The following is a 27,139-nucleotide window of genomic DNA, read 5'->3' on the forward strand; positions in this document are numbered from 1 at the left end:
TAGGAAAGGCTTATGAAGCCCGATGGCAGGGAGCTGTATTTTCTTAAGAAGGACATATATTTGTATTTGTTCTAACAGTAAATTCCTAAATTGTCGTTTTTACTGTAGATAACCTGGTGGCCCCATTGGCTGGTACAGAGTTACACACTGACCCATCAGCTGTGTTAACCTCTGAATGGGCTCACCAAAATGGGTACTTTGGGGTATCACAGGAATCCTGGCATTAAACCAGACTTGATGCCCAAGTCAACTTTAATGTCACTATTAAGAAAAGACAACTTCTAAAAAGTTGTAAATCTGATGCCAAGTTTTTCCAAGGGCTACTCACAGTTGCTGGCCATCAGACAGACTTCTCCCCTCGACTCCCCAGCACTAGAAGAGTAGAGGCCTGCCACAGAGGGAGGTGTTACCTCCCCATCACAGGAAGCCACAGAGGGCGTTTCACAAGAGAAGCCACCCAGATGGGCAAATGGCAACCACACTGGAAAGGGGCCGGCACTTTGTTCAGGTAAGCAGGCTGGCGTCAGGAAGAGAGAAGGAAAATGAATTGCCCAACTGGTTTTCCCTTGGGCGTGTAGCCCACAGGCAGCCACACTGCTAGAGTGGGCTACCCAGCTCCTCACAACAAAAAAAGGGTTCAGACATCTCGAGAATAGGCAGTATAGTGCACTCTGGGACTGCTAGATGGCACACATAGCCGGAAGTCATCATAATGTGGGAGGGATCCTGTAAGCCAATTAGCTAGTGAACACATCATTCCCCCAGAGCAGTTTCTGGGCATAAATATGGCACCCTGAACCTCAGATCAGATCTGGGCTTGAGAAAGGACCGAAAGGGGACTGCCCTGTTCACCCCTAGACTTGGCAAAAGTGGCTGCACCAACAGCTGGACCACTTCTGCTGCTCCTTGGGCTAGTAAAGAGAGGTCTGTGCCTGTGGTGTCTGGCTCACAGAACACTCGCACCAGAGCCCCAGACAGAAAAAGTGAACTTCAAGAGTCAGTTGGCTGACTCCTTGTTCTAGCACCAGGGCCATAAACACTTAAGTAACCCGTCCTGGCTAGTCAGTAGCCACTTCTGAATAATCACCTCTGACCAGTGACAAACAGCCAATACAACTGTCCTTCAGCACTCAAAAGTTGCACCCAGTTCTGCTGGAGCCGGGAGAGTCACTAGAGTGTGGATTGGTTGCACAAAATGGACACTAGTCTATGCCAAAGGACTCAATGGACCTGCTGTACACAGAAATGTGTAGCCCACCCATTCCTGAACTTCTACTGGCTCATAGAGGGCGTCAAGGAATCACAACTGCTGTGACCAAAGTCGCCCTACATCAATCGTAGTCCAAAGAATAACCTCAGGAAGACCCCCGCCAACTGCACAGCACCCAGAGCATCATTCAGCATCCTGTATCCTCAGCATCAGGACCACTTCATTGAAGTCTATGACAATCTTTGTGTAAAGTGTGGAACTGGACTCGAGACTGCTTTGGCAACCAGACAATTGTCCAAATATTCCTTATTGACCTTCCAGACCTTCTCCCTGTCAGAATTGCTAGCCCTGTCTGGACCAGACCAACCAAACAACTCTTCAAAGCTTTTCAAAAGATTCCCAACTATACAGTCACCAATGCTTGTTTGTGCTTTGGCCTGAAAAGTGGAGATTTATTGTTTTACTTAAAAATCTCTTTCTGTATTGCACAGCTGGGGTAGAGAAAGAGCACATACTCCCTGTGCCTGAGTGAGCGTTAAACAAGCCCGCTCAGGCCAATCCCCACATTGCTCTCATACAGCATGAGAGCGGCGTCGGGATTGCCCAGAGAGTCTCTGATGCTATCCCAGGGGCTGCAGGGACCAGGAGGCAGAGGAGCTCAGAGGCATGAGACACCAGAAGCATCATCAAGTAAGTTTTATTTTTTTAATTCCCCTATGTGCCCCTCCGTGCTCCCCTCCAGCCGCCCACCACTGTTAATATGTGTTGGCTGCCCACTGAGTTCTTTGCACTTATATGCAATGGTCACACCAGACCATGCCAAAGGATCATCAGAACCAACTTAACAGACTAAGACCTGAGCACATTGGTCATCATTGTGTGTGAGGTTAGGTTTGCACAATGTACTAGGCCAGCACTATGCGATCCCAGCAATCTGGGATATTGAGGATTGGTAGGGGAGTATATGAATTTGGGATACTGCTGTAGATTGGATGAGGGCTGGGTCATATTGGATCTGCACATTGGAACACTAGGCCCATGTGTGATACTGCAGCAACGCAGAGTGATCTTGGTCTACCACTGTGTAGTTGGATGGACATGGTGCAGAAATCACCGGAAAACTGATCAAATAAACAGACCCACACAGAGATGAGAACTGCCATGCAATAAGGAAAGGATAATCACAACGGCAACCAACCAGTGCCAAGAATATTGGAGAGATCAATAAATTTGTCTTGATAAAGATGGCGGCATATCTGTAAAAGCCATCGAAACGCGTCGACGCAACCACTTGCACAATCGAAAGACCAAAAATCTATCCTGTAGACTAAACAAGAAATAAGAAGTCCAGGTTTTGATTTTGTACAAACCCAGGTTCCAAGATGTGCACACGCAAATGACCAATAGTAAATGTCTGTGTTTGTCTCTCCCCTTTTTGTAAAAATTGTTCGAAACGGAATTGATATCTTTGTAATTATAAATTGTATTTTAACCAATTTTGTTTTTGATTTAAATATGATGATGATGTCTAGAAATGTGTAATAGGTTTTTATTGTAGACACATATAGTGTCGCTGGTTTTACTATTTGTACATGTACTAAGATTTACACTGTCTGTTTTTTAAAATAAAATCTATATCTTTTACTAAAAATCACCATCTCCTGTGGATACACTCAAATGTGAAGAACCTAGCAGTTCAGGTTGGGGTACTAAGAAAATCCCCATTTCAGTCAGTGCCAAGGGAAAACTCCTTTTTTCTACTGTTAAAGTACCCTACTCCCCTGGTTCACAAAGGGGTCTCTCTCTTACTTAGACACATAGTTGGATGGACTGGGCCAGCACTGTAAATTGACACAAGTGCTTCTAATGCACTACAATTCTGTACAGTAAATGAACTGTACAATAATTAAAAGTTTACTAGCCTTGCTGAGAAGTAAATGTGATTGCACCAGATGTGGCGGCATGTTCATCATCAAGACAAGACAGAAAAACATTTCACAATTAGCTAGTTGTACCGATTGAATAAATGATTGTTATAACGTTAACACTGATTTAAAAGCGCCCGCAGCGTGGAGTAAAGCGCCTGAAGAGGCCCAGACTGGATGCAGCTTACCGCTATGAATAAGGAGTGAAAGATTACATTAGGGCCAAGGCTTTCTATACAAGGTAGCTTCGAGGAAGCTATTACTTCTACATATGCTAATCGCGGGTGGTGTGAAGACCTGCAGGAAGAGGTTCTAAACCGGAAGGGGAGGAGCCTCTAAAATCCCATGCCTTCCTGGAAGTAGCACCATTAGCACTATTGGGGTTCAGTGGCGGAGCAAGGTCAGGTGGTACCTGGTGCGGAAAATGTCTTGTCACCCCCGGCTTGACAAAATGGCAAAAATATGTGTTTAAAACACATATATCTGCCATTTTGTCTCCCCACTCAGTGATTACACTTGTCAGCCCCTCTTTATAAAATGGCAAAAATATGTGTTTAAAACACATATTTTTGCCATTTTGTCACCCCCTCAGTGATGACTGCACCCAACTTCCTACACCACTGTTGGGGTTCATAGTCAGTCTGCTCCAGCCTCTGACGAAAGAGACTCTGGAACAGCAACATTAACAATGACTTCTACAGCACATACCAAAACACGTGATAAATGGGGTATAGAAACAAAACAGGTTAACTTGTTACAAAAAATGAAGGTCAAACACAATGTTATATGAAAGTTACCTAGTTTTGTGACATTTGCAGCTTCTTGGTGCTATACTGCTCTGGGGCACAGACTAGTACTTGTATATATTCTCAAGTGTGAACACACATTCACAGAGACACAAGCAGGCATGCACACACAAAGCCTTCAGCAGCTTCCAACTAATACCTCCTGAGAGTGTCCTGATTCTCTCTCTCCAACCGCCCCCCCCCCCCCACACTCGCTGCCTCTAAGACAACAAGCACATACACACAAGGGTCACGCGGGATTAAATACATTTTTAGACTCTTATCCGCCTGCGGCTTTCTTCATTCCACTGCCTGGATTCCAATGTGTGCACAACTGCACACCCACAGTCTGTCTGAATGAGATGGACAATGAAGGGCCTAATTGGAACCCGCTTTGCTGAATGAAGCACAACACTGAATTCCCAACACCTGGACATCCCAAATAATTATGCAGAAGTGCTGGTAATAATTCAGTAGCGGCTCAGCTGATGTCTACAGAGGCACTTTGTCTGCCAGAGTGTCATACAGGCAGCTCCACTCTGATAGGCTCGTCACCGACTGGTCCTAGGATTTGTGGGGCACCGGTCAGAATAGGAACATGCCAGGCCCCTCTAAGATGTGACATCACAGGAAGAGGCATAACCAGGGCCGGACTGGGAACAGAAACTGGCCCTGGCAAACTGCTCGGCCAGACCCCCTGGAGGGGAGGGGGGTGCAGTCGAGCTGTTTGTTAGGGCCGGTTTCAGCCGATTTTGTTACAGGGGCCAATATTGCCAACCCCTGGTAACAAAAAATGCCCCCCAGGGGCCGAAAACAGGCCCCCACCCTGGCGGCCCACTGGGCAAACGCCTGGTGCACGCTACGGCCAGTCCGGCCCTGGGCATAACAGTAAGGGGCATCAATTAAACATCAATGTTCTGAAATTGTTGAAGCAGTTTTGCAAGAAACAAATTAACTAGTGTGGATATCACTAAAATGGATATAAATAAAAATATTAATCCTAATAAAAGGAGTATATATATTTAAAGCTGTATTACGTGGCAATGCATTACGTTAATCAAACTGGGCAAGAAAGCTAGCCTAGGTCTCTCCAAAACAGATATGATTAATACAATGTTCACTAATTGTTTCCAGATTAGGTCTTGGTTAAAACTACAGGTCAGATTGTCCCAGAACTACACAGCGAGACTTCAGGTGTCTCTCCAGCGCTCCCTTTACGTTAGTGATCCGGCATTTGGTTGTCAGCAGGCAAAAGGAATCAACATAACAGAAAAATGCTAAATCGTGTGGGGGACCTTGAAGAAAAAACTTTATAAAATAAAAATAAATAAAATAAACTGCATCAAACAACAGAAAGCACAGGTTCCAAAAACTAAGAAGAGGAGACAGTACAAATGTCAAACAGGTGCGGTGGCTAGTATATTGGCAGGCAGAAGCCCTAACGGCTGGCCCACACCTACACACTGAGCGCCTAAACATATCAATTCACCTCAAACTCCTTTCTTAAGAGATTAAAAAAGCTGAACTAACGAAGCAAGATTGCTAAAAAGGAAAACTGTTTGTGGCCAGTGAAAAAAGACTGCCAAAGATATACTGGGAGCCAGTTACTAATGAGATTCATTAAAGCAGCAAAAGAAAAAGGGCCTCCAACTATATTAGGATCTGCGCAGTTTACAACTATATGGAAAGGCAATGTAGCAGCGCTGGATAGGCAGGTTGGGGGAGGTGGTACTTGACTTGCAAAATATCGCTAAAGTAATACCAGAGATTTGTAGTTTTAAAAAGTTAAGTCACATGTCATTAATGCCTGAGAAGACACTTGCCAGCTTTCAGAGGGACCAGAACCATGCACCTCAGCTAATCTAGCTTAAAAAGAAATTACCAAATTGCACCTGCCCCCAGGTAAATCCATTGGATCTTGGGTAAAGAGAAAATTGAGTACAAGGCCCTTGCAAGACAATTTCCATCATCCACAAGTCACTCGCCAGCTACTTAACCGAGCACTTTTGGTCTTCCAACCTTCAATGTAAGATCTGCCTCCATGAACCTACTGACAACCTAATCGCATGTGCTCAGTGTTTTTGCCATATCACTCCTTGTGCACTGATCTACGCTATGGAATGTCCCTCACTTCTCACCGGCACTCTACTCCACAGCCCCATCTCCTGCACAATACCTTCTTCCCCTCATCTCCCACAGTACACCAATTCTAACTGTGCTCCTGAAAACCAGTCATTTTCCCAGGCCTCACTGTATCTCCCCGTGGTTTGGGATTATTTGTTGTGGGAAGAGCCACATATCATACTCAGGAGGGGCCAGTGAACTTTGAACATTGTGGGGCATAGGGGCAACCATGAGTTTACCTACATATTCAAGAGGGGAAATCGAGAATGTCGTTTTCAAGGTGGGTTCGGAGGGTCCACCACCTTTGCATTTAAAAAAAGAAATGTTGTAAAATGATGAATTTTTCACACCCTTTCCCACATTCTAAACATTAGTGATGTTGTGAGGGTAGGAAGTATCCCAGACTGCAGACTGTCTTTCATTCTGTACAGAAAAAATATTCCAGCCAATGTTCACACAGAAGCTTGACAGCCTAGTTTACCTTCTGTTTGAACATCAGCTAAAATATATTTTTGTAAACAGTAAGACCGGACTAAACTGCACTTAACTGGGGAAACATCCTTTACAACGCAACTTTTACTCCGCACTACCATTACGACGCAGCTATTACAACGCAAGTCGTTACAACGACTTGCGCTGGAGGGCGCTGTAGGATAGGAAATAGTTTAATTTTCTATCCAACACCTTCCCTACTATCCACGGGGACTGGAGTTGGAAAAGAAAATTAGACTATTCCACTACCCAGCGCCCCCAAATGCAAGTCGTTGTAACGACTTGCGTTGTAAAAACTGCGTTGTAATGGCATGCGGAGTAAAAGCATGCATTATGATGACATACATCCCTTAACTGAAGGTTAACCAGAAGCCGCTGAGCTAATTAGCACCACTGGTCATTGGCAAGGGATAAAGGCCTGAGAATGTGAGCTCTGTGATTACAAGACTGCTGCAATATTTCATCACCTACTGCTACCAATTCCAGAAATCCCTTCAGTGGGTCAGAAAATCAGAGACACAGACCGGACAGGGGGTTGATCTTCCAGAAAGGCAAGATTTTCACTTTCACCATTTGTTTACGACCCGTATTAGATCATGGACTGAAGCATGGGAGCCAGCTTACAAAATACACAGTTTCAAAGAACTATAAATAAAATAAGTCAAACCTGCAGAGTACAAATAAAACTGAACTAACCTGGCACTGAGAAGTTGCTGCTGCTGTTGGAACTGAAGTAGCAGCACTGAGACGTTCTCAAAGTGCTCCCAGGCTCCGTGAAGGCCACACCCCTTCCCTGGCATGTCACAGGGTGAAGCGTGTTCAGTGACAGCTGCTGATACTACACCACCCAGTGACAAGTTGGGAAAGGTGCACCCTCGCTGATTGACACACAGCCTCGGGAAGCAAGTGGGTGTAGCTCAGTCGTTCCCAAACTGTGTGCTGTGGCTCCCTGGGGAGCCATCACACCTAGCCTGGGGAGCGCGGCCACCAAGCACTTTAATGTATTTAATGTTGAAGGGTCTTTTGGCCTCAGTTACACTAATTAGACTTAAACGCATGATGTCGATGATTTCTAGTGACATGCCTAAAGCTGTAAGCGTAGTGCTTAAGTGATGGCATGTCGCGGGAGATGACCTCCATTCTTCACTGGATCCTCAAGTTCCAACACACCCAAAGTAAGCAGAAGATGCCTGGTTTATTTTGTTAGACTCGTTAATCGTTTTGTTTTTTTCCAAGTTCATTTTTCACCAATGCAAGTTATCTGAAAAGTCCAGTTGTCCTGTCTATTAATTATTATTAAGTATTGACATTTGTACTTGAATCATAGGTACTTTCAGTACACATTTCTTTCAGTACACACACATTTCCAAATAGGCCTGCTCTCCCCTTGAGCACAGGGAAGTAAAACACCATATACAGCACAATGCCAACATTTGGAAGCAAGTGGGGCATTAAAAAAAAAAATCATAGGAATTTATTTTACTTGTATTGATTTGGAGGCAATTTTAGGGAGAAGACAGCAAAAATAAAGCTGTATGTGGTTTAAAAAATCGTGAGTCACCCTGCTGAGAAAGATATGACATGAGTAGAAATGGAAGAGCATGCAAATATTCTTCAAGCGCAGAAACACGTTGGCGATGACGCCTACATGCATAGGGCTACTATCTAGCACTGTACAGGAATAAAAAAGTTTGAGAGGACACTCTAAAAAAGCCAAGGGCAAAGAAGTGTAACTAGGAATATTTTATTAGAGGTGCCGCCTTAGTAATACAAAACATCCTGTGTATATGATTATAATACCTTCATCTGCTTCATCCCAATTGTTTTCAGGGAGAAAAATGCAGGGAGAAAAAGTACTCCTGAGGCAGGGCTTACATCCACCCCACCCTCCAAAAAAGTAACAATGGTGAGCCACGTGTAATGGCCAATGGGTCAAGGGAGCCGCAGGTCGAAAATGTTTGGGAACCACTGGTGTAGCTCCACGCAATGCAGGATGCAAAGGATATGGGCTGGCATTTCACACACCCAGAAAAAGCTGTGTCGGGGGCACAAGCGCACTCGTGCATGTGTCTTAAAAGAAGCACCATTCCTCTACCTGACACTTGCATTGAGCAAGGCTTAGAGTTACCAAAATAACACTTTAAAAAAAATAGGAGACAGGAAGAAGGGGGAGAGGTTGGGGGCGGAACCCAGATGCTCCTATTAAGGAACCGCTGCTGACCATACTGTGCTTGCCCAGACCGGTCCATTGTCATTCTGCATATGACAATGAACAGGCTGACTATGTGAGCATGGTCAGATTTACTCTGTGCACACCAACCCCAAGGCCTAAGGCTGTAGCATCCGTTAGAGTGTGCACCAGCAGCCAAGCCAGCCCATGCAAGGAGCCCAATATATCCACAGTAATAAACAAAATCACCTCACCAAGTGAGCAGAGAAAGAACCACAGCCTGTTTATTTTTTACTTTGGTAGGAAAGTATGAGGAGGCAAGCTAGATATTGCAAAGGAAGTTCAGGACAGGAGCTATGATCTCTAGATCTCGGGTCAGGACATGGACAGGAAAGGGTCCCATGAGAGGGGAAACAACCTTTACAATGCAACCATTACATCGCACTACACTTACAACGCAGGCATTACATTGCAACATCCTTTACAACGCATGACACTACAACGCAGGCATTACAACGCATACCATTACAATGCATGACACTACATCGCATGTCACTACAACGCAGGCATTACAACGCATACCATTACAATGCATACCATTGGAGTTAGAATAGTAATTTTTAACCCCTACACTATCCAACATTTACCCTACTGTTCCACCCCCTGGAGTTAGACATTTTTTACCCCCTACACTATCCAACACTTACCCTACTGTTGCACCCCCTGGAGTTAGAATAGTAATTTTTACCCCTATACTATCCAATACTTACCTTAACTGCAATGTAATGGTATGCGTTGTAATGGTATGCGTTGTAAAGGTAGTATGCGATGTAATGGAATGCGTTTTAAAGGTAGTTTTTCAAATGCGATGTAGTGTCATGCGATATAATGGAATGCGTTAAAGTGGATGTTGCGATATAAAAACTGCGTTGTAAGTGCATGCTTTGTAAATGTATGCGTTGTAACGTCATACATTCCACTGGGAGTGAGATTTATTAGAAAGGTCAAGAGAGGCAATTGAGTACACAGAGAGCATGGTTCAAGATCACAACCCTTTGTAAAAGATGACACATTGATCTCCAAACTAACACAATATTTAAACATTTTTAACAGGAAACTAAAGAGATGGGGAATTGCAAACGTTGGCAGAAGGCTCAGTGGATATAGCTGCAAGCACTAGTACAACATCATTTGTATCTCTTCTCCAGCCTCTAACTTTTTTTTTGCTGATTCTGCCCACTTACATCCACCTCACCCTCTACTTTTCACATCATCTCATGCCCAGCGTATTGCCTACTCTTGCTGCTTCACTCCCTCTGATATCCACTTTACTCCTACATTATCTTTTTTTACCTTATCTATCCCCAAGCATCTTACCTCCTCTCTTTGATTCTCCCACTTTTACATCCATCTTTCTTCTCAATGCTCTACTTCTCTCGTCATCCCACACAGCCTCTCACCTTCTCTTGTCTCAATATGTTTTTCTGGTTCTGACCCTTCTACATTAATCTCTCACTTTTCCCTACCCTCTTCTGTTGCTTCTACCCCTCTTACACCCACACCTTCTCTCCATATGCTGCTCTTTACCTCGCTTTTCTCCTTAGCCTCTTACTTTATTTCAACTGTTCTCTTCCTTTACATCGATCTCTTCCCTTCCAGACTCACACCCACCGAAAGATTTTTTTTTAATATGGATTCTGCTCCTCCTAACATTAGTCTCTTTTGCATGCTATTATATGTGGGCAAGCCAATAAAAACCTGATCCAGGGCCCTGGTTCTGCTTAGCTCAAGATCCACTTGGGACCTCACGCTCAAATGAGCCGAGCTTTCACAGGAGGCGACATGGCCTAATGGCTACCGCTGCCCATCATGCATCTAGGAAAGCCAGGCTTCAATCCAGGTCTTGGCTCAGCTTCCAATGAATACAGAGAAATCTCCAAGCTGGAAAACATGACTGTAGTCTGTGTCTGTTGTGAAGCACTTTATGTCCATGGCCAGTGTTCGTGCTATGTAAAACTGCCAAAAATACAACGTGGACCGTACTTTCCAAGAATGAAAGATGAGGTGTTACACTTTAATGCCATAATTAGATACCCATGTAGTGGCCAAATTGCACAGTGAGAAACTAAAAAATCTAGGATCAAATTGTGTGATTCTATGAAAATGCTTTGTTTCACCAACCTTCATTTTGTTCATTATCACACCTCAGAGCACATTCAAATACGTGCCGTCAGGGTGTGTGCTGTACAAGCCCAAATATGAACCCCGACATGTCTCAGCCAGGGCAACTGGAATAATTTGATTTTGCGGTCTCTGTGTTTTCCACATAATTATGGATATGCTGCATAAGCCATCTGCGGCATAATCTGCTACATTTAAACAAAAACAAAAAAGTTGTTTCCAGCTCAAACGGATCAAAAACGCAGTAACGTTTGTTGCTGCACAGTGGAAAGCCCTTCACAAAGGTTAACATGTCATCTTTCTGTTTCTTATTCTGTATTTGGGTGAATAACAAATTGATGAGGTAATACCTTCAAGAAATGTGCTGCATTATGCCACATCATTTGCCTTTTTTTGCTGCATAAATTAGTAAACCCTGCCGCCTAATTTGGTCCTTTCTTGCCAAATTCCAGTGGCCCTGCTTAGTTCACTAATACCATGATCACGAGGGGAGCCACAGCATTGTTTCTCAGTTAATGTTTAAAAACTCTCACTTTTACTAAATACATCTAAATCCAGTGATCTAATCCCATGTCCTAAGGTAAAACGCTTCAATGTGCTCAAGAAATGTGCTTTTTTGAATTTTGAAGATGCTTGTTTCCCTTTCTTCCATCGTAGGTGATGGGACAGGATTTCTTCTTTTGTTGTGAGCCCCGCAGGACACCCTGCTTTACATTCATCCCATGCTCACTATGCCACCAGTTTCGAGCTACCCTGTTCTTTTTGTATTTGTTGCCGTAAGTGGGAAGCGTATGCCCAGGCATGTGTCCCGTACTCACTACAAAACCAGATTCAATCTAGCCTGGCTGATGAGGGATGATACCCCGAAATCAGTCCCAGGATGATTGTTTCTGGTCCAGGGAGGACCTGGCCTGGCAGTTCAGGCTGGACTGTTCTCATGGAGAGCAGGGTGAACACTGATTTGCATTAGGCTAGTTCTAAACTGGAATGGCATAGTGAGCAAAAAAATCGATTAATTTAACCCAGACCTGCGACTGGGGGTGAATGTTTGATTTGTTCAGCATTCCATCCATCATCTGTTCTTTTGACATTCACCCAGGGGCAGGGCTCACTTTACATCTAATGGCACTTTAAGTACCCATCTAATCTTTGTTCTGCAGATGCAGCAATTAGATTTCTGAAGGCGTTTCAGCCAATGGCTGCTAGGCCCCTGCCTTGGGCCATGCAGCTGTGCACCACTGCTGTTCCCTGGGCTTTGTAACACTGATGTTTTTAAAAAAAAAACAGTGCAGGGCCCCTTAGTAGTGAGGAGCAGCGGGGCCCTGGGCAGGTTTCCACACTGCCCATGACTATTGCTGGCCCTAACTCGTCCTCAGTAACACTATTAGCATTTAGCCGACCATTCTTAAGTACCCGTATTCTCCTTGGCAGCGGAGAAGTGCCGGCACTCAGAGGTATAAATATAAGTACCAGTACTCTGTACCTGTGAATACTGGCTCTTTTAAAGCACTCAAAAATAAAAAATAAAAATGAGAATGGACACTTGTAACTGCGTTACCTAGGTTTCACTTTAAAAAACCCTCATAAACGCAATGGTAAAGCCGTTGGCGGTATATCTTGGTTCTCCGCCTCACACATGGGTAATTGCATTATCATTGGGTTTATTAATTGTGCTGTATGCAAGCCTCAAGCCTGAGGCAACCTCTGGATAGCGCAGTAGTGTCCAGAGATAGGTAATCGCCCTCAAAAATGTTATAAAAAACAAGCCTACAGCCTGAAGTTACTTTTAATTAAGGTTGGATGAGGGTTGTTATTAAAAAATATACGTGGGTATACTGGTAGATCGTGTTACTGGATCCTATTATACCACTTAGAGACGGTCAACATGTTTCTGCCCCACCATGCCCAGCCGGGTCTATGGGGCATTCGTCAGGACTTAAACAATAATACTCACATGATTTGTGCAGTAATTTAAGTGGTTTTTGTGTGGCCACTATGTTTCTTGTCGAGGTAATGGTGCACCTGTAAATACAGAAACATAAACAAACAATGCGGGTACGCTTATAACACAGCACACATTAATATGTAATTCTCTACTCAATTTGAGTTAAACTACAGTTGGCTTTTTATAGCCTAAATTCTAACTAGGGTAATACAGGTATAGAGACTGTCGTGGTTCAGCTATGTGTGGATGGTTTTTATTAGATTGATGTTCTGCTTTTATGATTAAAAGTGGTCCGTTATCTTTGCCAACTTTATCAAAATGGTCCGACATTTAATTCAGAATATATTCACCATGTGAAGTTACGTGTAGCATTTCCTATATAAGTCCACGAAGTTACCGCTTGATGTAGAAGTGATTAGTAACTAATCACCCGTTAATAATTCTCAATTTATTTTCCAGAGTGACTATTATTACCTCTGTGGTCTTTTATACGCGTTTCTTCAGGGGTTAAGGATACACTGATCCCAGGTTGTAAGTAAGACAACGGGAGTGTCATTTAATTAAAGTTTACTTACGCGCTGGCAATCTCTCTTGGGTGTTCATCTTACCCGCTTGCAGCGTTTCTGCGTCTAGTGCTGGATCTGCCCCCGGACGTGGAATACACTTCCCGGGCGTCCTTTACTTTTACTACGAGTGGAAGTCGACATAAAAACAGGACTATGTGCAAATCGGAGTGTTAGTTGTCATATTCCACTTGTAGTATTTCTTTTAAACGTTTAATTTCATGTTGTCTATTTTCTGCAATTATTGATTCACACACAGAAATAAGGGTGACATTTTAATGATGATTCAAATACCTCTTTGTATACTTGCCGCTACCTTCTCTGCTGTATGGCAACTGATTTTGGATCTATTATTTTACGCTAGTGTCATTTACGTGCTAATGAAGCACAATGCAATTGCTCTTTTCGTCTAGCAAGTGATAATAAACAATGAGAGCGGACAAATGTGGTTGTCTGGGCCTTACTGCCCGGTTCTTTCTAATTTTATGGGCATTACAATCGTTTCTGACCTCTATTGTAAACTCTGGTTAGTACTCTCATCTGTTTTTCTATTTTTGCGATACCCAGGATATTCATGTCGAGTTAACACATCCTGGAGGCGTGTATACATATCTGTTCTGATACAGGTTCCTTGAATATCAGGCATCAAGGATTGTGTATTGCTCTTATACAACCCTTATCATTTCCTAGTTCAATTGGTGGTTGTGGGGGTTATCGTCATGGGGGCATCCAGTTGTGTTAAAGACTGACTTTCTTCATTTAGCAAATTGGTGCCAAGGCACATCATCATTCAGTCCTTCCATGTTCATTTTTAGTCAGTCCACCCATCTCTGTTCCTTTTCGAACAGGATTCTTTCTGCATTATGGGTTTTATTTTGTAACATTTCTATTACAGTCCATCTGAGATCTTCAGCTTTATGTCCTTGTTCTACAAAGTGGGCACACAGTTTCGTTGTGTTCTTTTTCGTCTTGATATTACTTTTATGCTCTCCGATCCATAGCTTAATTTTCCTGCAGGTCATTCCGATGTATTTCTTTCGTCATGAGCATAAAATTATATAGATGACATGTGACGAATTACAATTTGTGTGTTGTCTTTGTGTCCAAAGTAATGATTCGGTAAGCTGTAGTGTCTTTGTGACTGTAGTTAGTTTGCACACCACGCAGGTTCCACATGGGTAATGACCTGTTATTGGGACCATACCCACATTCCTTGTCACTTCAATCTTTTGATGTTTCTGTGGTCGCGTGTGTACGAGTATGTCTTTTATATTCTGAGTTCTTTTATTCGCGAATCTGGGTTTAGGCCAGTTTAATTTTCCTGACGTCAAGATTCACCAATTCTTGTTAACAATTTTCTGTACTGCGTATGACGCTGGATTGTATGTTGTCACGCATGTCATAAGGTCAGTAATTGGTTCTTTCACTGTTGTTTGAAGTAGACATTCTCTAGGTTGATGTTTTGCCCTTTTCTGGCATTTCGCTATTGTTGTTAGAGGATAACCTCTTTTCCTTAGTTTCTGGCTTAGTTCTCTAGCTTGTTTGTTGTAATCGCCTGCCTTGCTACAGTTCCTTTTTAGTCTTAGGAATTATTGACTGTATGGTAGATTTTCTCGTAATGGCTTTGGATGGAAACTCTTATATAACAGAAGACCGTTTTTCGCTGTAGGTTTATAAAATGTCTTTGTTTCGATTTGTCCATTCTCAACAAAGATTGTTATGTCCTGGAAAGCTAGACTATGGTGGTCTGCTGTGAAGGTGAATTTCAGACACACATCCCTCTGATTGAGCCATTCAATTAATATGTTTATATCTCTGTCGTTTTTCCAAAGCATTATTATATCATCAATATATCGTTTCCAAAACAAAATGTTGGTAACGAATGGATTGGAATTGTTGAGAACGTGTCGGGACTCAAACTCACTCACATACAGTCCTGCTACCGATGGAGCGAACGCACTTCCCATGGATGTTCCATGGCTTTGTACAAAGAGAGTTCAGTTGTATTCAAAGTAGTTCTCTGTTAGGGCTAATCGACAACACTCTAGTACAAAGTGGCGTGGAGTTCGGTGGTTCAATTTTTCCATAAATAAGATATTTTCCAGGGTTTGTAACGTCTCCTTTTGAGGGAGGCTGGTATATAGCGACTCTACGTCTAGCCCTACCAGTAACATTGTCTCTTCATTGAAACTCATTCCCGTTAGTTGATTCAGCAGGTCTCGAGTATCTTTTAAATATGTTGGTGTTCGTTGCACTAGTGGCTTGAGGAACTGATCAGCAAATTTCGACAGGGGTTCAAGAACTGAGCCTATACCCGAGACTATCGGGCGACCGGGTGGGGGTAGTCTATTCTTGTGTTTTTTTAGGGAGCGAATAGAAAAACGGTATCCTGGGTTCTCGTGCTACCAGGTACTCGGCTTTGTTTTTTGTTATCCATGTGTTGGTTTCTGCTTCATGTACCATTATACTTATGGTATTTTGCAGTCTAGGAGTTGGATCAATCAGAATTTTCCTATAGAATTTAGTGTCTGAAAGAAGGGTGAGGCATTGTTGGTTGTACCCTTCTTTCTCTAAAAACACAATACCACCCCCTTGTCGGCTGGCTTTATAATCACATTCTCATTCCTCTGGAGTGTATCAAGAGCCTGTCGCTCCTTCTTAGTTATGTTCTGATAGGGTTTCTTGTTGTTATTCCTCAGTTCGTCTGCTCCTTTCATTAGTGCTTGCTCAAACGTCTGGATTTCTATTGGAACCATACTGCTTGGGGGATTGAACGTGGATTTTCTTCTCAGGTCGGTGTCGCCCTCATTTTTTAGGCCAGTGCCTAAACCCAGATTCGCGAATAAAAGAACTCAGAATATAAAAGACATACTCGTACACACGCGACCACAGAAACATCAAAAGATTGAAGTGACAAGGAATGTGGGTATGGTCCCAATAACAGGTCATTACCCATGTGGAACCTGCGTGGTGTGCAAACTAACTACAGTCACAAAGACACTACAGCTTACCGAATCATTACTTTGGACACAAAGACAACACACACATTGTAATTAGTCACATGTCATCTATATGATTTTATGCCCATGCGGAAAGAAATACATCGGAATGACCTGCAGGAAAATTAAGATAAGGATCGGAGAGCATAAAAGTAATATCAAGACGAAAAAGAACACAACGAAACGGTGTGCCCACTTTGTAGAACAAGGACATAAAGCTGAAGATCCCAGATGGACTGTAATAGAAATGTTACAAAATAAAACCCATAATGCAGAAAGAATCCTGTTAGAAAAGGAACAGAGATGGGTGGACCGACTAAAAACGAACATGGAAGGACTGAATGATGATGTGCCTTGGCACCAATTTGCTAAATGAAGAAAGTCAGTCTTTAACACAACTAGATGCCCCCATGACGATAACCCCCACAACCACCAATTGAACTAGGAAATGATAATGGTTGTATAAGAGCAATACACAATTCTTGATGCCTGATATTCAAGGAACCTGTATCAGAAGAGATATGTATATACGCCTCCAGGATGTGTTAACTCGACGTGAATATCCTGGTGTTGCAAAGTCATCCTGTGCCCAGGGCACCCCCCAACTTTTTGATGACTGGAACTGGTGGTAACTGACTCTGACTGACCCTGGGCTCTGTTTAACCAGGCCCAGGGCCAGTGCCAAGCTAAAAGGAACACATTAGAACACAGTTAAGACACCCAACATACACTAGGGTACAATATAGTATGGTGGGGTACCCCTGAAGGTGGCATGACCTACCACCTAAGCCCCTAGTATGTAATAGGGCAGGGGATTGAAACTACCTAGAAGTCTCCAGTATCCTGGGGCATGGCAGTTTAGAGGCCAGCAGATTCTCTGCATCAGCATGTGTGCAGTGCTGAAGCCTGAGGTCAGTTTAAAAGCTGCACTGGTGGCCAGGACAGCTTTTAAACCTTAAATTGTGCCCAAACTCGACTTTGAGGGTAGGGGCCCTTAAAAATTAAAAACCTACCATGTTGTTGCATATTAGGGACCCCCAGGGTCACCCCTAGGTATCCCAGGGGTGGGGGGTCAGTTATCTATAAGGAGCGCCCTTATAAAATGAGTTTTTAGAAGCCTGCGTAAAGTGAAATTTTACATTTCACTCCCCACATTGTCTTAAAGAGGTGCTCAAATTCGACTTTGATGCTGGAAGAATTGGGTAAGGGTGATCTGCAATATTTCTGCGGATTCAGAACCCCTGAAGTCTCCCCTAGTTGCACAGGGGGTGGGGGTCCGGTAGAAATTTGGGAAATACTTATAAAATATGGTTTTATAAGCCCTGGTGCTACAAAAGTGGCGCAAGTCATTTTCCCCATTGCAAACCACAGGGCCCATAGGTTAACATGGTAGGAAGTGATTGATTAATAAATATTGATAGGAGAGGACTAGCCGGACCATTCAAAGACTTCCCAGAATGGTCGTAGTAAATCCAACAATATTATATTGTTGATTTTCTCCTAAAGTGTACATACAATAAGTTATGAGACTTTCTTGTTTGTAAGTCCAAATTCAGCCTTTCAGTGGTCTGCCATGATTGGTCAGATTTAAGTGGATTAGCCAGGCTGCTGGGAGGGAAGTGATCTGTTCTATAGGAATTCCAGGCCAGGAGGTGGCATCGTAAACTACGCTCTTCAAAGGCAAGGGGGGAGGCCTGGGTTTTAGTCCACAATGACAGTTGTGACCCAGAGTCAGGACTAGGCTTAAGAAAGGAATTTGCAGATGTTACTGGGATGGTCCATGGAAATGAGATATCCCAGGGGGTGTGTTTAGCCAGCTCTAACCTCCTTGCTGGAAAATCAGCCATTATGGATTTGGAAGGATGATGCATTCTGGGACAAACTAATGACACACTCCACAGGATGTGGTCATAACTAGGAGGAGTTGCCCTGCTCTCATTGGTCAGCAGTGACCTGGTGCTTGACCCAGAGAATTTTGAATAAGTATCTGAGAGGGGCAGAGCCCTCCAGATCTGCTGCTTGAAACTGAATGAAGCAAGAAGTGCCCTGCTGAAGATTTTGCTGTGTGCAAGGAACTCTAAGGCATGACCTATGAAGATTGCACCCTCTGAAACTACACCCCTGTGGATTACCTTGCTGCCAAAAGACTCAAGAGTGGAAACTCCCTGCAAGCTACAGGTTAACAGAGCTCACCTGGACAGCCCCACAAGGAATTCCAAGCCTGGAGTACAGTGGATTTGTAAGGGTTTTGTTCCAGTGGATTGCGGAATTGAAGTTTCACACTTTCAAGGACCCTCTTGGAGATTCCAGAACCTTGGATTGTGTGTTGGATACTTTGGGACCTGCAAGCAGAACGCCAGGAAGGTGTTCTAACTGGACCCCGCTTGCTGAAGAAGGCGGCCCACTACAGTGGTGAGAATTCTTCAGAACAATTTATAAAGGTGTGTCCCTGACAGAGCAAACAAAAAGACTTAAAGGGGCGCTGTTGGTTTCTAAGCACTAGAAAGTGACTAATCTTTAAAAATTCATATATCAGGTTCCCTACAGTGGATTATTTTCGTTTTGGTGTCATTTAAAAGATAAAAATATTACCTATTTTTATAAATTGGTGTTGGATTTTTATTTTGTGTTGTGTCTTAATTATTTACTGAAATGGTGTTTTTAAATGCTTTACATACCTCTCTTTGAAGTTAAGCCTGTTTGCGCGCAGCCACGTTACCAAGGGTTGAGCAAAGGAATAATTTTCTAAGACCTATGCTGAGTCCTATCATGTGTTAGTGGCCTTATTGCCAGTGGCAGACCTACATTTGCCCATACCAATAACCCACTTTCCAACACCTGGGTATCGCAAAAATAGAAAAACAGATGCGAGTACTAACCAGAGTTTACAATAGAGGTCAGAAACGATTGTAATGCCCATAAAATTAGAAAGAACCGGGCAGTAAGGCCCAGACAACCACATTTATCCGCTCTCGTAGTTTGTTATCACTTGCTCGACGAAAAGAGCAATTGCATTGTGCTTCATTAGCACGTAAATGACACTAGCGTAATATAATAGATCCAAAATCAGTTGCCATACAGCAGAGAAGGTAGCGGCAAGTATACAAAGAGGTATTTGAATCATTATTAAAATTTCACCCTTATTTCTGTGTGTGAACCAATAATTGCAGAAAATAGACAACATGAAATTAAACGTTTAAAAGAAATGCTACAAGTGGAATATGACAACTAACACTCCGATTTGCACATAGTCCTGTTTTTATGTCGACTTCCACTCGTAGTAAAAGTAAAAGACGCCCGGGAAGTGTATTCCACGTCCGGGGGCAGAGCCAGCACTAGACGCAGAAACGCTGCAAGCGGGTAAGATGAACACCCGAGAGAGATTTCCAGCGCGTAAGTAAACTTTAATTAAATGACGCCCCCGTTGTCTTACTTACAGCTTGGGATCAGTGTATCCTTAACCCCTGAAGAAACGCGTATAAAAGACCACAGAGGTAATAATAGTCACTCAGGAAAATAAACGGAGAATTATTAACGGGTGAAAAGTTACTAATCACTTCTACATCAAGCGGTAACTTCGAGAACTTATATAGGAAATGCTACACGTAACTTCACATGGTGAATATATACTGAATTATATGTCGGACCATTTTGATAAAGTTGGCAAAGATAACGGACCACTTTTAATCATAGAAGCAGAACATTAATCTAATAAAAACCATCCACACATAGCTGAACCACGACAGTCTCTATACCTGTATTACCCTAGTAAGAATTTAGGCTATAAAAAGCCAACTGTAGTTGAACTCAAATTGAGTAGAGAATTACATATTAATGTGTGCTGTGTTATATGTGTACCCCGCATTGTTTGTTTATGTTTCTGTATTTACAGGTGCACCATTACCTCAACAAGAAACATAGTGGCCACACAAAAAAAACTTAAATTACTGCACAAATCGTGTGAGTATTATTGTTTAAGTCCTGACGAATGCCCCATAGACCCGGCTGGGCATGGTGGGGCAGAAACATGTAGACCGTCTCTAAGTAGTATAATAGGATCCAGTAACACGATCTACCAGTATACCCACGTATATTTTTTAATAACAACCCTCATCCAACCTTAATTAAAAGTAACTTCAGGCTGTAGGCTTGTTTTTTATAACATTTTTGAAGGCGATTACCTATCTCTGGACACTACTGCGCTATCCAGAGGTTGCCTCAGGCTTGAGGCTTGCATACAGCACAATTAATAAACCCAATGATAATGCAATAACGCATGTGTGAGGCGGAGAACCAAGATATACCGCCAACGGCTTTACCATTGCATTTATGAGGGTTTTTTTAAAGTGAAACCTAGGTAACGCAGTTACAAGTGTCCATTCTCATTTTTATTTTTGAATGTTTACATGGGGAAACAGAATGGACAGATATTCCTCCTCCCTACCTGGTGATTAGTATCATTTAAAGCACTGCCTTTGCAGCTAAGCCCCTAAACACTAATGAATACTTTTTTTGTAGGGATGGCTTTTACCACTGCCAAGAGCAGACAGGCAAAACATTTTATTTTGTGATTTGTTTACTTTATCAATTACCTCTATTCCATATTGCAGGCTAGTGCCGATTGACATGATAGCTTTCTGCGTTCAAGGGCAGCTCAGATCAGTGTGATTTCCATCCTATGGCAGGGGAAAGAGTCTCCTCCATGACAGAAAGAGGACACATGCCTTCTCTCACAGTTTCTGAAGCAGATGGCCTCAGCCATCCAAAGACAGTGAAGAGTTAATAGGTTTATCTTGCTTCCCATGCCCAACAAATGTGCTTGACCAACCCTGCACCATCTTCTATCACAATTTGCAGGAAGGCAGTTACCCTGAGTACAGAGACATTGTGATATCACTGCTTCCTTTGAATAAACTTTAACAAGTGAGTAGAGATGTAATAATCTCCCTGCAGGCGCATTCTTCTGGTGTTATCAAGCACCTTTAACAGGTACATTACAATGGTCTACAAATATATCATACATCCCACATATAATTGATGAATAGCTATAAAAAAAATAGCCAATAGGTCTGGCGCTGGTTAACAGCCTTTTGGCATTGTCAAAGCCCACTTTGTTTTGTCATGGTTTTTGTAAACTTTGTTTGGGAAGCTGCCAGGTGCGCACCAATATGTAAAGAACAATAGCTAAAAGCACACATTGCCATAGTAACCCCGGAAATAAAGGGAACTACTTTGTGTATGGATGCGTTTTTGTGAAAGTGTAGAATGTGTCACTCACAGTGATGTAAACCAATGACTGAAGTGGGCTGACCCACCACCCCATACGCTATGCTGCAGAAGAAAAAAGTGAATGACATCGCCAAAGGATGATGCGGGTAGGTTGAAATCCCCTATAACTTTGCACATTGATATATATACTTCTAAAAGAGAGATCTCTCTGCTGGCGCGTCACAACAGTGGTTAACAAAACTCATAAACAACTGCTGTGAGGTACTACAGTTCCACTGCATCACTCACTGGACTGTTGACGTCAAAGAAGGAAGCCACCAAGGAATAAACAAACTGCCAGCTTGACTGCTTCCTACAACTGCATTTAAAAGACAGACTGTGAAAGATATGGCAGATCGTGACAGTGTCTGCCTCAGACAACAACCACATAAGGCTTTGGAAATAGGTCACACTTCTCTGGAAAGAGGGCAAACTAGGACAAATCCATTAATTAGCGAAGTGCATTTTAGCTGGAAAAGGCACAAATCAAAAGGGTGCCAATTTGTACTTTACACAAATGCAACATATAAAGAACGAATATAGGTCTTTTCCCGCATTCTTTTTTCCCGCATGGAATCACAACGCAGTTGTTACAACGACAGCGTTGTGATTCCGCATACCATTACTCCGCAAGTCAGAACAACAACTTGCAGGAGGGGGGCGCTGGATGTTGAAATAGTATAATTTACTATTCAGCCTGTGTGGACACTAGGGAAGGTGTTGGATATTAAATCCAACACCTCCCACCCCCTTCCGCAAGTCGTTGTTCCGACATGCGGAGTAATGGTTTGTGGAATCATAACGCGGTCGTTGTAACAACCGCGCTGTGATTCCATGCGGGAAAAGAGTTTCGTCATAAACGTTGTTTACCATAAAGAACATACCAGAATAAAAGGCACCGAAGAAACTGAGATGTATTATTGTTCTATAAAAAAAAGGTATTGCTTCTTTTAAGAAAGGGCACATACCTTCAGCTGTAAAACAAAGGAGAAACTGAAAGCAGTTCTTGATAGTGAAACGGTATTAGAAGTATATATATATAACATAAAATTATAGCTGAGTAGCCATCAACTAATGGGATGTTTTTCACCTCGGGGTTCTGAGCGACATAGACAACTCAAGCATCGTTATTGCCTATGTCACTCAGAACCCCTTGGTGAAAGCCATCCGTGTAATTGATGGCTATCCATCTATAATTCTATATTTTATGCATGATTCTCGTCAAGCCCTGCTAACATAAATAACACATTCTAAATCTGGTAATTCCCTACTATGTGTAGCAAAAGAGGTTACCAACCGTTGATATTTCATAAAGGAATTCTAGGCTGCTCTGGCATGGTTCTCAAAGAGCCTTTCCATCAGCAGCGGCTCCATTGCTAAGGCAGAGAAGGGTCGCTCTACTGTTTTTCAGCAGTGCCAAAAAGGAAAAATAAAATAATAATAACACAATGTGAACATTTTATTTTTCCATGCTTCAGCCAGTTTTGGGGCAGGGCTTGGCAGTCATCACAGCCAGCAGGGGGAGGAGTGGTCGGTGCACTTAAGTGCGCATGACAGTTTGCCGACAGTCTTGGGCCGGCCAAACAGCCATGTGCACTTATCAAGTTCTCCACCCGACTTTATTGCATAGCCTGGATGGAGAACTTGCACAGCTTCCGGGAAGAGAGGCGGAGGAGAAACGGCGGCCGTGCTTGATGTAAGTGAAGTTTTCCTTTTTTTTTTCATCCAACCCGCTACCCCTTGTTCCGTACTAGTCACCCCTGCTGTCCTTGCACTACTCATGGAACAAGGACACATCAGGAGGGAGTGGAAAGAATGGTGAAGGAAGGCACACAAGATGGTAGGAATGGGTGGCAGGAGGCCAGTTTTTATTTTTGCTACAAGGAGGAGAGGGTAATTTTCTGTATGGCTCCTCCGTTACTCTTCTGACACTGTATAGTACTTAAAAGCAGGAACAGATGATTTAGGTGGATCATGTATAACATACAATTATAGATGGGTGACAGAGAATAAAGGGGATGTTTTTCACCTACGGGTTTTGGGTGACAGCATAAACAACTGGAACTTTGTTCTTGCTGTCTATTGGAGGTCACTCAGAACACCTCAGCGAAAAATATCCGCCATTCACTGTTATCCATCTTAATTAAATGATATATATTTAAAATGTTATATTCATATATCATTTTTGTAAAATCAAAAGGTCATAGCTAAACACATTCCTAAAAATAAATAGCTAGTATCCTTCCAAGGGCCATCTTGCCACTTCTCAACTAGATCAGTGGAAGATACCATATCCCAACCTCTCGTGAGGCATTTTACCAGATTCCATTAAAGTTACTGGACGCACACATAAGTCGGCAGAGTGTAGCGCAGTGCACTACTACTAGAAGTATAATCAATATCATAGCAAGCATCTGTAGTACTGGTGTTTAGGTATCATTATTCAACACTTTTGTAGCACACAGATACTAATGTCTAAGATTTCAGAAAGAACCATAAAAATGAGCAGAACAGATGGGGCAACAATAATCGAAGGCAGCTATACCAAAATTACAACCCACAACTGATGTAATGGCAGGACTCTTTCTTTTTTTTGGCAGGGTATGCTCAGACATGAGTCCCTTGCTCACTTTGCCACTGGAGTTAAGCAAGCCCGGCTGAAGACGGCTGCAATGCCAGAAACCGGTCCTGGGAAGCTTGATTCCGGTCCAGGGAAGACATGGCTTGGCAGTTCGGGCTGGACTGTTCCCATGAGGCACAGGGTCAGACTGATTTGCATATGGCCATGTCTGAACTGGGGTGGCGGAGTGAGCTAAAGAACGGTGATGGATTAAACCCAGATCAGTTGACTGGGGGTGAGGGTTTGTATTGTCAATGCTCCGTCCATCATCACCTTTGGTTTTTCTTTGTTCGCCCTAAGTTGGCAGGGTATGCTCAGACGTGAGTCCCTTGCTCACTTTGCCACTGGAGTTAAGCAAGCCCGGCTGAAGACGGCTGCAATGCCAGAAACCGGTCCTGGGAAGCTTGATTCCGGTCCAGGGAAGACATGGCTTGGCAGTTCGGGCTGGACTGTTCCCATGAGGCACAGGGTCAGACTGATTTGCATATGGCCATGTCTGAACTGGGGTGGCGGAGTGAGCTAAAGAACGGTGATGGATTAAACCCAGATCAGTTGACTGGGGGTGAGTGTTTGTATTGTCAACGCTCCGTCCATCATCACCTTTGGTTTTTCTTTGTTCGCCCTAAGTTGGCAGGGTATGCTCAGACGTGAGTCCCTTGCTCACTTTGCCACTGGAGTTAAGCAAGCCCGGCTGAAGACGGCTGCAATGCCAGAAACCGGTCCTGGGAAGCTTGATTCCGGTCCAGGGAAGACATGGCTTGGCAGTTCGGGCTGGACTGTTCCCATGAGGCACAGGGTCAGACTGATTTGCATATGGCCATGTCTGAACTGGGGTGGCGGAGTGAGCTAAAAAACGGTGATGGATTAAACCCAGATCAGTTGACTGGGGGTGAGTGTTTGTATTGTCAACGCTCCGTCCATCATCACCTTTGGTTTTTCTTTGTTCGCCCTAGGTTGGCAGGGTATGCTCAGACGTGAGTCCCTTGCTCACTTTGCCACTGGAGTTAAGCAAGCCCGGCTGAAGACGGCTGCAATGCCAGAAACGAGTCCTGGGAAGCTTGATTCCGGTCCAGGGAAGACATGGCTTGGCAGTTCGGGCTGGACTGTTCCCATGAGGCACAGGGTCAGACTGATTTGCATATGGCCATGTCTGAACTGGGGTGGCGGAGTGAGCTAAAGAACGGTGATGGATTAAACCCAGATCAGTTGACTGGGGGTGAGTGTTTGTATTGTCAACGCTCCGTCCATCATCACCTTTGGTTTTTCTTTGTTTGCCCTAAGTTGGCAGGGTATGCTCAGACGTGAGTCCCTTGCTCACTTTGCCACTGGAGTTAAGCAAGCCCGGCTGAAGACGGCTGCAATGCCAGAAACCAGTCCTGGGAAGCTTGATTCCGGTCCAGGGAAGACATGGCTTGGCAGTTCGGGCCAGACTGTTCCCATGAGGCACAGGGTCAGACTGATTTGCATATGGCCATGTCTGAACTGGGGTGGCGGAGTGAGCTAAAGAACGGTGATGGATTAAACCCAGATCAGTTGACTGGGGGTGAGTGTTTGTATTGTCAACGCTCCGTCCATCATTACCTTTGGTTTTTCTTTGTTCGCCCTAAGTTGGCAGGGTATGCTCAGACGTGAGTCCTTGCTCACTTTGCCACTGGAGTTAAGCAAGCCCGGCTGAAGACGGCTGCAATGCCAGAAACCGGTCCTGGGAAGCTTGATTCCGGTCCAGGGAAGACATGGCTTGGCAGTTCGGGCTGGACTGTTCCCATGAGGCACAGGGTCAGACTGATTTGCATATGGCCATGTCTGAACTGGGGTGGCGGAGTGAGCTAAAGAACGGTGATGGATTAAACCCAGATCAGTTGACTGGGGGTGAGTGTTTGTATTGTCAACGCTCCGTCCATCATCACCTTTGTTTTTTCTTTGTTCGCCCTAAGTTGGCAGGGTATGCTCAGACGTGAGTCCCTTGCTCACTTTGCCACTGGAGTTAAGCAAGCCCGGCTGAAGACGGCTGCAATGCCAGAAACCGGTCCTGGGAAGCTTGATTCCGGTCCAGGGAAGACATGGCTTGACAGTTCGGGCTGGACTGTTCCCATGAGGCACAGGATCAGACTGATTTGCATATGGCCATGTCTGAACTGGGGTGGCGGAGTGAGCTAAAGAACGGTGATGGATTAAACCCAGATCAGTTGACTGGGGGTGAGTGTTTGTATTGTCAACGCTCCGTCCATCATCACCTTTGGTTTTTCCCAGGACTCTTTCCTAGACAGGAACCTATGAATAACAATACATTTAATCAAGTCATAAACCCTTAAAAATATGCTTGACGATTAAAGCAAAGGTGCAGTGAGAGGACATCAAAGCTATTGCTGTATTCAGAGGGTACACAAAACATTTGCAACAGGGGTGGAGGAGAACACATACAGTACAAACTAAAAAATGGTCCAAAATCGATAATACACGTGACTCAATTAGGACCGAGTGCCACAGAAAGAGAAGGAAATGAACAAACCAAAAAGATAATGGGAGGCCACAGTGCTTAATCTGAGCCGGTGGTTTGCAGCGCTGGGGTACAAGCACTTAATTCTTAGCACCAGTGCTTTTGAAAGTCTGCCACATGGTGGCGCTGCCTGCCAAATTTGGGTATGAGCACAGAAACAGCATTTTATTATTTTAATATACATTAACAGCCAGTAATACCTGCCACCCAAGTCATTCTTATAGCTTTGGGGTCCCTGAATAGTATGAATTGTCACACTTGTAGGAGTGTGAGGGTTAGTTGCTGTTTGTGTTGGTCCTTTAATTGGCAGCAGTGTCAGGGGCAACGGATAGTGCAAGCTGCTGTGTCCTCCTTACAAGG

At 43.6% G+C, this 27,139-nt stretch overlaps 1 protein-coding gene across 2 annotated transcripts in view; it reads right to left on the reverse strand.

Moving 5' to 3' along the window:
• NGEF (neuronal guanine nucleotide exchange factor) overlaps positions 1–27,139 on the reverse strand; it is a 973,961-nt gene that overhangs the window by 919,122 nt on the left and 27,700 nt on the right. The window contains exon 1 of one of the 2 annotated variants that reach the window (XM_078666019.1): positions 7,233–7,259. The exons of the other annotated variant lie outside the window; for it this stretch is intronic. The gene's annotated coding sequence lies outside the window, so the exon portion shown is untranslated. Of the gene's footprint in view, positions 1–7,232; positions 7,260–27,139 lie in introns of those variants that run through there. 2 annotated transcript variants of the gene reach the window in all.

The sequence above is a fragment of the Lissotriton helveticus genome, chromosome 11 (assembly GCF_964261635.1).
Source record: "Lissotriton helveticus chromosome 11, aLisHel1.1, whole genome shotgun sequence".
NCBI lineage: Eukaryota > Metazoa > Chordata > Amphibia > Caudata > Salamandridae > Lissotriton > Lissotriton helveticus.